We start from the raw sequence: 12,254 nt of genomic DNA, 5'->3' as shown, positions 1-12,254 counted from the left end.
AGAAAGGTTTAAATAACAAAGCATTTTTTGCAGGCCTCTCTCTTTTTCTCTCTTTAATGTCACCTATAAATTAATTACAACAAATTTCCATCTTCTCTTCATAAAACCACAACTGAAAAAGATTTAGGCACTTAATTTTTCAGACATACTCCTAAAACAAATTCTTACTAAAAAATTAAGATATTCTAGCTTATGTTTTACCACAATTTTCTAACAAGACCAAAAGCTCCATCGGAATTTTACAGTAAATTCCAAGACACAGATTTTTTTTTTAATATAAAGTAACATTTTATTTATTTCAAAGGCATGCTTAAAATTATGAAAAAAAGAAGACCCCTATCTGTTAAAAAGACCTACTAAAATGTATGGAGAAAGTTTCATGACAATAACGAAGGGTACAAATAAAGTTAGCTCTTCCTTTCTTGCCATTGGCAATTAGTAAACAGCTCCATGTCCCTCAAACTTCCGTACATTCTTTCAAATTGTACTCTCCAAAATGAGAAAACAGCTAGGTTTTAAAATTTCATACAAAAATCTCTTCTCCTAGCAATCTTAAGTACGCAAGGATATGTGACATTAGAATGTAAACTCCACAAAGGCAGGTTATTTTATGTCTTGTTCTCTGTTACATCTCAAGTGTCTAGAACAATTTTGTGAATGTAAACATCCATTTCAGAAAAGCATGATTATTTCAAAGAATAAAGCAGAGCTCATCAATCTCCACTTCTATATTCCAAATGTTTTAAAGAAGTCTTTGTCACTCATTCTAAAATATTTGAAATAATTTGTAATTCACTTATAAATTTTAGATCTTTTACAGTAATTTAGTTTAAGTATCTAAACTGACCTAATTATTCAGTCAAGTCCAATTTGGTAAGAAAGCCTTCTTAAGACTTTCGCTACTGAGATAAAAATAATTCATTTAACCTGGCTTTTTCCCTAGATTTTATTCCTATGCCAAGTAGTCAGATTCATATTAATTTGACAGCAAAATTAGTTGGGTATTTGTGGGTCACAAAAACTTTCTGAACAAACTACATAGTAAACTGCCATCTCATCTAGTAGTTCTAAACACACACACCCAAAATTGTAACTCTCACTAGCCACACAGACATAGAAGTTTTTTCTTTCCTCTAAACTCATGTTGTCTTTCAGCAGCCAGTGAGTGTACACATGAACTGTATCTGATTTTCTTGCTGTAGTAGTAAGCTTAAAATACTGGCATCTTAATTGAGCTAGACAGATAAGCATAAAGACTTCTTCCCCAAAATGGATAAAATTTAACAATTTTTTAATCTTAAACTTTTTTCTTTAGTCTGTTAAAATTGGGACCTCACCATGAAAGGGCGTATTGCTTTGGAGGCTGGTAGACAGTTAACTTGTCACCTGATCTTCATATGCAAAAGGCCTGTATTCCACTGGTCTGTGAGATCTGAAATCACAAAACCAAAAATACCCAACTGCTGGACTCACTGAGCAGCTAGTATATTTCTAGAAAATTCACTTTTCTTCTTCCTCTCACCTGTTTCCTTGAGCACCATAGATTCTTAAGCCTAAAGCCCTCCAAAATTGAACTCAATGGAAATCACAACCACAATCTTAAGAATTAAACCTTGAGCCCTGAACAAAGAGTAACATCAGCAATTCTTCAAGGGCAATTCCAAAAGCTTTTTTGAGAGAAGCCCATTCCCAAGAGGGCACAGTGATATTTCCATGCACAATTTGTACACCAACTTTGATACATTCTGATTAAGAATGAGAAGAGTGAACAAAGGCATGTAAAATCAATGTAAATTGTTTTTTTTGTTTGTTTGTTTTTGTTGTTGTTGTTGTTGTTTTCCTAGAAATCTAGACGTACCTAGCTGTAAAGCTGAAATGCAGAAAGTAGCCAAATCTGGCCTGGTCAAACTTACGTGAGGGGCAGAGGAGAGTATATCTGAACTATTCCCATGTGATAGCAAATGGTATTTGAGATTAGGAGCAACAGGTAAGAAAGTAAACCATTTATGAACTGAATTTGCTAATACAAATGCTTATCATTTAAATTTAGTGTTTACAGCTAAAGAATTTATTTACAAAATGGTCGCTACAATTTGTTTTCAAACTTTCACTAGCAACAAGTTAAGGATAGCTAACTTTGGAATAGAACTCGCTTGAAATCATGGGGAACGAGTGGCCTCTGTTAATTCTATTAGCTGAAACTTATACAGGACCACGCAGTGAGAAACTCTCCACTTTAGCATCATCTTGGCATACTTTTTAGCATCATTTACCATACTTTACCATTAATGGTTAAGTGGTGAAGACAATTTCCAGAGGTCTAGAAAGTTTACGTGTGCCAGTGCTGATTCTGAGGACATTATTTAGCCCACAGACTTCCAAATTACTTCCTATTTCTTCCAGATTTTTATTTGAGAACTGTCATCCTGCCACTGACCCCATTCAACTGAGTTCAGTGTTAAGAGATCAGCGGATTACCGTGCTAGGTAGTGTAGCTGTACGCCATATTGTGTTTTTCGCTAATGTTTATAGTTTATGTGTGTGCCTAGCATATGTTTGTGCAAGTGTGTTTATCAATAGAACTTTTAGAAAATCCCTGCCTCCTGCCTCTTCAGCATCCTTAAAAAGGATAACAGCTGCGGAGAGGGGGGTGGGTGGCGGGGGGCGTGAGGTGGGTGGTGGAAGAGGACCAGAAGCCACACAGTAATGCATTTAACAACGTAGGAGAGTGCATTTCTTTTCAACTTTCAAAAAGCTTCCAACCGTTCTATCTCAACTATCGAAAAGCGTAAACATTGTTTAATGTTTCCAAAGGGGCCCAAAGGACAGAAAGAAGGAAAGGCGTATCTTCCCTTCCCAAGCCCCCTCCTCTATAGTCGTAGCAGCGAAGCAGGCGGGGGCCGGTAGCTTTGGTGTCTGGAGGGGCGTCCGGCGGCTCTGGGGCCAGGACACCTCCCGCCCCCCCCAGTTCTCTGAAGACGCTCCAGAGACCGCGAGAGCCACGGCAAGCGGGGGGAGGGCGAGGAGGGAGGGGGCGGAAGACAAGCCGGCGCCTCTAGCAGCTCCTGAGCCCCGGCTAGTCCCCCTCAGCTCCTCTTCTTGGAAGCGGCAACTCCAGGCGCAGGGAGTAGAGAAAAGAAGGCAAAAGACACGTTTCCAGCTGCGGGACTGCCCGCCCGCCCGCTCCTGGGACCCGGGACCCTCCCGCGCTCCCTCCCTTCCCGCTGGGTCGCGCGAGGCCGCAGCCACCGCCCCGCGCGAGGAGGGGCGCCCGGGGGGGAGGGGGCGCAGGCGGGGCGGGGCGCGGGGGCGCGCGCCCTCGGCCGGCCGACGGCTCGCGGGCTTGTCTCTCTAACTCGCTCCCCCAACCCCACCCCAGTCCCTTCCTTTCCCGTCCCGTCGCCCCTCACTCCAAGTGTCTCGCGGACGCCTCGCCCCCCTCGCACGCACACTCCCCTCCCTCCAGCCCGCCCCACAACAAATTAGAGTTTTGGGGGTTACCTCCTCGCGCTCTTTAATCTTCTTTCCTCAACTCCTAAACTTCCCCCCGCCCCTACTTCTTCGGCAGAAGGCCCACATTGGGTACCTCACGCCGCGAACCCTCTATCTTTTTCCGCTATTGGGTTGTTCTTATGCCACTCTTGGCTTCAGTGGGCCAATCAGAATGGGGCGCCCCTCGTGAGGTTGCCGCCCATAAACAAAATGCACTCTTCCTCCTCCTCTCCCCTGTCCCCGCCTTCATATGCTTCTTCCCTCATCTCTACCACCTTCGATTGGGCTAGAAGAGGCCCAATCCGCTATCTCAAACATCCATTGGGGCACGGAAACTTCGCTCAGAGAATCCTTAATAGGCGATTGGTCGACATTCTTCCCACTCCCCCTACCTCTGCCGCACCTTCGCCCACTCTGGAGAGGTCAGTCGTATCTCGTTGTTCAGTGATCCGAGAGGTGGAAAACTATTGGTTCAGAGAGCCCGTCAGACCGGATTGGAGTGAGCCATGATTGGTCAGCACCGACACGATCAGGTTTGGTTGTCTGCTCCTCCGCTCCTCCTCCCCTTTTCCTCCACCTCCGCCTCCCCCCCACCACCGCTTTTACTTTCTACGCATTTCTATTTCCTCCTTTATTTATTTATTTGTGATAAACTTAAATGACCCGGCGACGGAGGCGGGACTCGCGGCGAGGCGGAGGATGACGAGAGACGGCCCGGGGCCAATTGCCGAGGGGGCTGCAGGGTGAGGGGCAGCTTCGGTGGCCAGTGAGAGGCAGGTGTCTGGAACGCGCTAGGCCTGTGGAGCCGGGATGCCCCAGCGGAGGCGGCGGTTACCCGCTGTCTGGCGCGGCGAGCTGGCGGGGAGGGGTAGCCGCGGAGGGGAGGAGGGGGTGTCGCTGTCGCAGACAGCTGAGGCAGCAGGATGGAAGCTGGAGCTAGGGCCGTGGGAGGAAAGCTGGAGGGAGGGTCTGGCGAGGAGGCGGCTCGCAAGGCCACACTGGGTCACGCTTGATTCCTGCGGGGTAGGCTGCAGGTTGCCAAGCCAGGAGGTCAGCAGAGGCCGCTGAAGCAATGCCAGGGCGCAAAGAGAAAATTTGTCCGTTCAGGAGGTTTAGAAAAATACTATGTAAAACAGTTCGTAGTAAGCCGCCCTTAATAAAAATGAGGATATTATCCTAACGGGAAAAGCAGATTATGTTTCTTATTACTAAACGCCTGAAGTACCAACGACCCAACCGGAGCCCACAAAATTCAATATCCTGAGGGCTAGAAGGAACAAATAAAGCAACATGGAAAATTAAATGCGGTTCAGATGCTTCAATAAAACCTTCCTCATCCATTTGTCACTCAACATAGCATTCCCCAGAGCCAAATTCTTACCAAGTTTTGGTCCAGTACTCAGGCATTGGGAGAAAAAAAAAAAATGAGGCTCAAGGCCAGCAAGATGTTCAGGAAGGATTCCTAAAAAGGGGTAAGATAGAAAAAAGTGTATATATTCCCTTTCACTATACAAAGAAAAAAATAAATCTCTGCCGAAATAAAAAGTTGCATTTTTTAGGGAACTTATATAACAATAATTTATCACAAATTAAGGGACTTTATGAAAAATAAAGAATTTACACTCTGCAGTTTGAAAACAGAATTTTTTATGGAACATACATTTGGTGTAGAGTTTCTGATAGACTGTGTTAAGTTCTCTGAATTTTATCCTAGACTTCCTTGGGATATGCAGCATGCATTAAAGAAAAAAATATTCCTGACTTGTTAGAGATGGTAAAAACAGACTTTATTCAGGATCATTGAGATAGGTATAGATACGACACTGTGATAAAATTTTTGCAGTGGAAGGAGATTGGGTTGAACTCCAAGTATATCATGGGCAAGTGGGAATTTTAGCCAGAGAGCAAGGTGGAGCGGTTGAAAAATTACGAAGAGGCAACATTAGGCGTAAGTGGGAATTTTGGCTAAACCAACCTAAAACGATTCTTGCTGAAGACAGGCCAGGGTGATCAGGGGGATGGTGGAGGAAAAGGACCCTGGTCATCTATGAAGAGTGATCAGATTGGGGGTAGGGGGAAGGTGCTTGCTAAACTGGCTTTGAGGAGTTCTTGCTGAAACTGGATTTCACAAGAAAGTGCACAGATGCCTGGCTTTGATTAGGGGTCTTTGGCAGAACCTAAGCAAAAGAAATTGGCCCTGGGGGGAAAAAAAAAAACAAAAACGTAGAAGCCTTGACCTCATAAATACAATTAGCTATCTTTTGAGGAGTATATGAGGGTTTCAGAATGTATAAAATGATTGCATCAGGTGTCAAGCTTTGAAGTCCAATAAAGTGTACAAATTGCTATTGAATCTGGAAGCTAAAATGTTTCAGAACTTACATATAAATCTTAGAAGTGATGTAGTGACTGTAACATGTTCCATACAGAATAGTCAGCTTTACATGAGAAAATTCAGTAAAATTTAACGAAGATGTTTAAACAGTTAATCCCTTAACTTTTCCAAGGGGCAGTGGCCACTCCCTTTATGTACTACTTAAAACTCATCCTTTTCAACAAGGTTGGTGTTTGTTTGTGTTTATGTTTACTTATTTATTTGGAGAGAGAGTTCCAACAGGGGAGGCACAGAGAGAATCCCAAGCAGGCTCTGCTCTGTGAGTGCAGAGCCCAATGCAGGGCTTCATCTCAAGAACCAAGAGATCATGACCTGAACTGAAATCAAGAGTCCAGCACTTAACCAGCTGAGTCACCCAAGTGCCTCTTTTCAACAAGTTTTTAAAGCTATGATTCAGTGTTATTGGTGTGAGACTTGTTAGGATTGTAATGATAAAGGATTAGGAAAGCAATGTAAGGTGCTCCAGTGGTGCAGTCGGTTAATGCATGGTGCTTATACAGGAAAGCAGTGTAAAATAATATTCTAATTTATAAATATTTGTAAAATATTCTCATTTATATCCAGTTTTCCTGATGTCAGATTCTGGGGTTAGAATGATGTGTCTATAAGGAATATGTCAGTCTTTATATTTACATTACCCACGCACAGACTTCAATCACCAACCTACCCACACACAGATATACAAAAGTCCCGAAAGATGTATCAAGGGGCAAAGAGATGTTTCTTTGATGTAGCAATTAGCAGAATTGAGAAAAGGGATACAATAAGAAGGATGTGGTAACAAAGAATGAGAGGGTGATGAAGAAGGCATGATTGATAGAAAATGAAAAAAGGATTGCTTAGCTAAGGAAGAATTTTATAAGGAATTTCTCTCAGGACCTTAACCTGTTTCCTTCACAGATCTTAAATAGTATACAAGCCCTAAAATTTTAAAGGTGATTAAAAGAAGCCAAACTAGTAGTAAGTGAATTCTTCGTATGTTACAAATGAAGATAGACTTTCAATGCTTTATCTGCATCACAAGTGGCAGAGCTTGTTTTCAAACTCGTCTGTTTTCCTTTTTTCACTATGCCATTTACTCATTCATTCATTCAAGAAATACTAAGTGCATTTCCTCATAACAGATATACTTATGAGCCTTTAAAATCCCTGGGAATTTAAAAACCAAAGATACACAAGATTTGGCATTTTTCTCCAAAGAGTTTACTGTGTATTGGGAGAGAAGTAAAGGAATCAGTTACTATGCTGTGTACATATGTGATATATGTAACATGGAAATACAGAAGAGAGAATGCCTAACTCCTTAGAATTGGGGAATATTTGTAATACACTGAAATCACTATACTGAATACAAAATTAGATCATGCTCCCAAGTGGCTTAGATTCTAATAAGGGCACTAATTAGACATATACAGTAAAAAAAAAAAACCTATATTACTAGCCAAAACAAGAAGAGTTTTTAAAGAAGAGTCTTAATGATAGAATAAATAGTGTTATGGGAGGTCAGAAAAATACTGTTTATAGCTTGAGGGATGCAGGGGTAGGAAATCAGGAAAATTTTAATGGCAGAAGTAACTTTTGAGATGGTCTTTGAAGGATGTGTTAAGAGAAATTACCACCTTTCCACACATAAAACCATATATGAAATACACTTGATATTTTTGCCATTTACTCAAAGACAGGTACCACTTTTCTGTATATGTGCTCACCATTAATCTAAGCAAATAATAGCCAATAAAAATGTTAAAAGAAATGAATCTTTTATAGTGAAATAAAGTTGAGTTAAACATCAAAATGTGTTAGGACAACATGCCAATAATAAAGGTTAGACAATTCCATCTGAATCTCTCTAAAGAGAGATTTCTATAAATCCAGTTAACCCAGATGTGATATAAGGTATTCTAGCCCTAGGTACTTATTTAAAATTTGCCGTGACCCCCCAATATGGTAGAAGCATGAAGCCCTTTATAATATTTCACTGGATTTGCAGGGGCTTGTGTTTTCTTAAGTTCCTATACCCAGATACTCATTTCCTTTTATGTTTTCTCTTTTGCCCCAAGCCATTGATTTCAATGGGAAAGTCACAGCAGAGCCATGAGTTTCCACCAAAACCTCATTCACATAACGAAAATATAATGGACTTGGCTAAAGATTGTGATGTTGGGATAGGAAAGTAGAGAGAGTAGAAAAGAAATCTGCTAACTGGTGAGGGGCTGGCCCAGGATAGGCAAACTGAACAAGGGAATAGAAGAGAACCCAGAAATAGACTCATGCTCATGCATAAATGACAATTTGATAGTATTATATATCATCAACACAAATTACTGGGAGAATAGAGACTATTCAATAAATGGTGTTAGGAAGATAGGGAATAAAGGATATTGAATCTCTAGTTTACATAAGATATAAAAAAAATCTGGGGCACCTGGGTGGTTCAATCTGTTAAACATCCAACTTCAGCCCAGGTCATGATCTCACCATTCAGACCAAGCCCCGTGTTGGGCTCTGTGCCGACAGCTTAGAGCCTGGAGCCTGTTTCAGATTCAGTGTCTCCCTCCCTCTCTGCCCTTCCCCCACTTGCGCACTCTCTCTCAAAAGTAAATAAACATTAAAAAAAATTTTAAGCATAAAAAAATCAATTTCATTTCAGTCCTAATAGGACTAGATTATGTGTTTGACCTGCAAATGGGAGGTGGGCACTATAATTGATGGTTCTGTCTGAATTACATGACTGGATTCTGGGAGGAACAGTCCCCAACAGGAGCACAGGATAGACAACAACCATACAGCATAGCACAAAGCTCAGAGATCTCCTGAAGTCCTTAGACCCTGTTGTGCCTGAGACCAACTATATCCTTGTCATTCTTAATTATCACAAGTAAATGATTTTCTTTTAATTGGTTAAGGTGGTTTGAATTGGGTTTGTGTCACTTGCAATTTTACATTTGTAAGTCTTAAAGTCCATTGGTAATTTTACAGTTTATTTACATAGATCACACGAAGTTTCATCATTGCCACCGAAAATGTTTTATAGTTGTTGCCCACAATTGTACACAGGGACGTTTTTTCATTACTTATATGTAGGAAAACTACTTGTGTTTATATATTGACTTTATACTCAAGACATCTTAGCAAAAACTTTACTTAACACTCATCATTTGATTTCTCTTGATTTTATGTTAAAATTCATATCATCTCCTAACAGTGGTGATTCTTCTCTCTTTTCAGTGTTTGTGATGTATGGTTTCTTTCTCTTGTTTTGTTGACCAGACTGATGGCAAAATGTTGAACAATAGTCATGGTACAGTGCATCTTTGTCTTCTTTCTGAATATTTGATGTTGCACCTTTAAATATGTTTCTTGCTGAAAGTTCTGTTAAAGCAGTTGCCATATATTCATAGTTTGCAAAGTGTTGTATCTTGAAAATCATGAATAAGTATTGAATTTTATCAAATATCTTTTCTAAGTGTACAAAATAATCATTATTATTTTCCCTTTATTCTGTCAATGCATTGAATTACAATGACAGATTTACTGATATCGACCCATTCTTCCATTCCCAAATTAATTTTTTAATTTTATTACTATTTAAAGAATAATGTATTTAATTTATTGATATTTTTATCTGGGAATTTGAAAAATTCAGAGATTGATATTTATAAGTAGGATGAACCTTGTTCAGCCTTTATCTAATTTTGAGATTTTTATTGAGATACTCTCCTAGAATTAGTAGGGAAAATTATGTCTTTTACCATGCTGATGGTTTTTATTCTTTTTTTTTAAGTATAGATTTTTGTTTTTGTTTTTGTCTTAAATTTATTTATTTTGAGAGAGGGAGAGCGAGCAGGAAAGGGGCAAAGAGTGCAGGAGAGAGAATCCCAAGCAGGTTCCACACTGTTAGCACAGAACCTGACACAGGGCTTGAACCCACAAACTGTGAGATCATGACCTGAGCTGAAGTCAAGAGCCAGAGGCTTAACAGACTGAGCCACCAAGGCACCCCTAAAAGGGTAGACTCCATCTATCTTCTCAGTTCTATAGTTGTGGACACTATACCTATCTACCTCCTCCTGATTCATTTTGATAATTTAAATTTTCTTAGAAAGGTATTCCTTTCTCAAATTTAGGTGTTTTTTTTTTCAAATTTCCATATTTACTTTTTAACTTACATAGTGTTATTTTATTTTTTAACCACTTGTCTTTTTTAAGTGGCCATAACTGGTGTCTTTGACAGCACCACATTTATTTCTTTGTGAGCAGATGATATTATTTATGTATTTATTTATTTATATAATTGTGTTTGCAGTTTAATTTTTTTAGCTGCAGGTATCTGAATCATCTTCCTACATCTGAGGAATTTTAGAATTTTGGACCTTATCTATCACTGTGTAACGAACTATTCCAAAACTAAGTGGCTCAAAACAACCACTGTTTTCTTTGCTCCCTATTATATGAGTTAGCAATTTGGGCTAGGTTCAGTTGAGTGGCCCTTCTACTGGACTTCCTATTGTTTGGGACTTCACTCCAGATCACAGAAATGTCAAAAGCCCCACTTGTTTCCCCTTTACATTACTAGAGTCACCCTGTGTATGGCAGGCCTTACTCTCCATACATGTACAGACGCAACAGATACTTCCCAGGAAAAAGTAGCTGGCAAATTCAGTTTACCCAAGAGAAACTCTTCTCCCTCTGGTATTTTGGTTTCTCAATTCTTCTTTGTATCCACAGGTCTCTGGTTTTCTTAAAAATACAGTTTGGTAATGTATGTAATTTTTTTTTTTTCTAGTTCAAGTGGGAGTTATGGCCTGTTACTATCTTCTGCATCTTGCCTGGAGGCAGACATTTAATATTTAAGTTTTAATTTCAGATATTTTTCAGTTGTAGAATTTCCACTTGATTCCTTTTGATGAAGTCATATCTATGCTGAAATTCTCCAGCTTTTCCTCTTATTCCAACATATTAAACTTATTTAGAACATACTTATTTAAGTAAAACTCCCACACCTGTAGGCTTGTTTCTGTTGTCTTTCTCTTGGTTTGAATCATTCATTCGTGTTTTTTTAGTATGTCATATAATTATTTACTGAATGCTGTTATTGTGATGAACAATTATGAAGATTAAGTTTTCTTCTGGGAGGCAGAAGAATGTAGGCAGATCACTTTGATCCTGATGCAGGCTGGTGTTAGTGTTTATTTAAGAATGTCCCTTTGAGACAGGTTTATTTCCATAGGCAGAACCTTTCTAGGGTCTCAAATGAAAGCCTTGGTATTTACCAGTTCTATTTTAGCAGTCTCTGAACTCCATCCTCTGTCCTGAAGCAAGAAATTTCTGCTCAGCTGTAGCCTTACAGCTGCTGTTTTCTGGTGGATTTCTTGAAGTTACTCTCTGCATATATAGCTTAAAGTCCACAAGCTTCTCAAGATAAATCACCTGCATAATTTTGGCCTTACTTGGGTCAATCCTTCCTCTCTGAAATTTGCCCTTCAAGTGTCAACCACTTTGGCAGAGTCAAACCCTGTCCCAGCATGCCTGGAGCTCTCTACTCAGACTCTATTCCCCACTTTGTGAATTAGCAAATGGCTCGGGGAAAAGGCCAGACTGACTTTCAAGTTCACCTTGTTGTGCTTCTCTTCTCTCAGGAATCATAGCCCTTCAAACCCTGTCTGCATCGATTGTCTTCAAGTATTTTATATATTTATAATTTATTCAGCTTTTATAGTTGTTTCTGGCACAGAATTAGTCTACTAAAAGTTACTCTATCATAACTGGAACCCCTATGAATAATATATATCACTTTACCATGTTGAACACATAAAACCAGTTTACCTGTCCTTTAATATTCAAATTAAATATTTGTAATCATCATCTAATAGAGTAAAGATGTCCTTCATTCCAATTCAGGATATCCCAGTGATAAGTCTAAAATTCTCAGAGATGCTTACTAAGTTATGACAGTCATTCATGCCTTCGTATCATGACCAAAACATCTGATTTACTCACTAGGAAAGGTTTCCATTGATTCTGTTGCTTCCATCCAGTGTTGCTTTCAAAACTGACAGATCTCTCTCTAAGATAGAGTGCCTAACACATATGTCACTACAGCTGGTCCCACTTTGGTTTCTTAAGGGTCAGGCATGGTGTGGAAACCTCTTTCCCTATGTTAGTATCATTTATGGACCCATGAGCCTAGACTTCAAACCTTATAGTGATTTTGTTATAGAGATCTTCCAAAAAAAAAAAAAATTAGAGATAGTTTACTCTTGGCATCCATGCGGTGGATGGGTGGTGGCTTCAGAAAGATTTCTTGCCTCATCCACATGCTGGGCCAGAATAAGCCCTTTCCTCCAAACTTTGTGTTCTAATCCTC

General features: G+C 39.9%; 1 protein-coding gene and 1 long non-coding RNA gene across 3 annotated transcripts in view; one reads left to right on the top strand and one right to left on the bottom strand.

The window, feature by feature from the left end:
• The window catches only part of ZBTB20 (zinc finger and BTB domain containing 20), a 763,926-nt gene extending 760,324 nt beyond the window's left edge, over positions 1–3,602 (bottom strand). The window contains exons 1-2 of the mRNA XM_047100214.1: positions 3,502–3,602; positions 1,338–1,432 (exon numbers count right to left, since the gene is read on the bottom strand). The gene's annotated coding sequence lies outside the window, so the exon portion shown is untranslated. The remainder of the gene's footprint in view (positions 1–1,337; positions 1,433–3,501) is intronic.
• A 489-nt stretch (positions 3,603–4,091) lies between these two features.
• The window catches only part of LOC124526679 (uncharacterized), a 71,427-nt gene continuing 63,264 nt past the window's right edge, over positions 4,092–12,254 (top strand). For both annotated transcript variants that reach the window (XR_006965719.1, XR_006965718.1), the window contains exon 1: positions 4,092–4,235. This is a non-coding gene — a long non-coding RNA (uncharacterized LOC124526679). The remainder of the gene's footprint in view (positions 4,236–12,254) is intronic.

This window comes from Lynx rufus, unplaced genomic scaffold (assembly GCF_022079265.1).
Source record: "Lynx rufus isolate CCGP_SWC_20201006 ecotype Redwood Valley unplaced genomic scaffold, mLynRuf1.p SCAF_5, whole genome shotgun sequence".
Lineage (NCBI taxonomy): Eukaryota > Metazoa > Chordata > Mammalia > Carnivora > Felidae > Lynx > Lynx rufus.
This window is presented reverse-complemented; position numbering and strand designations above follow the sequence as displayed.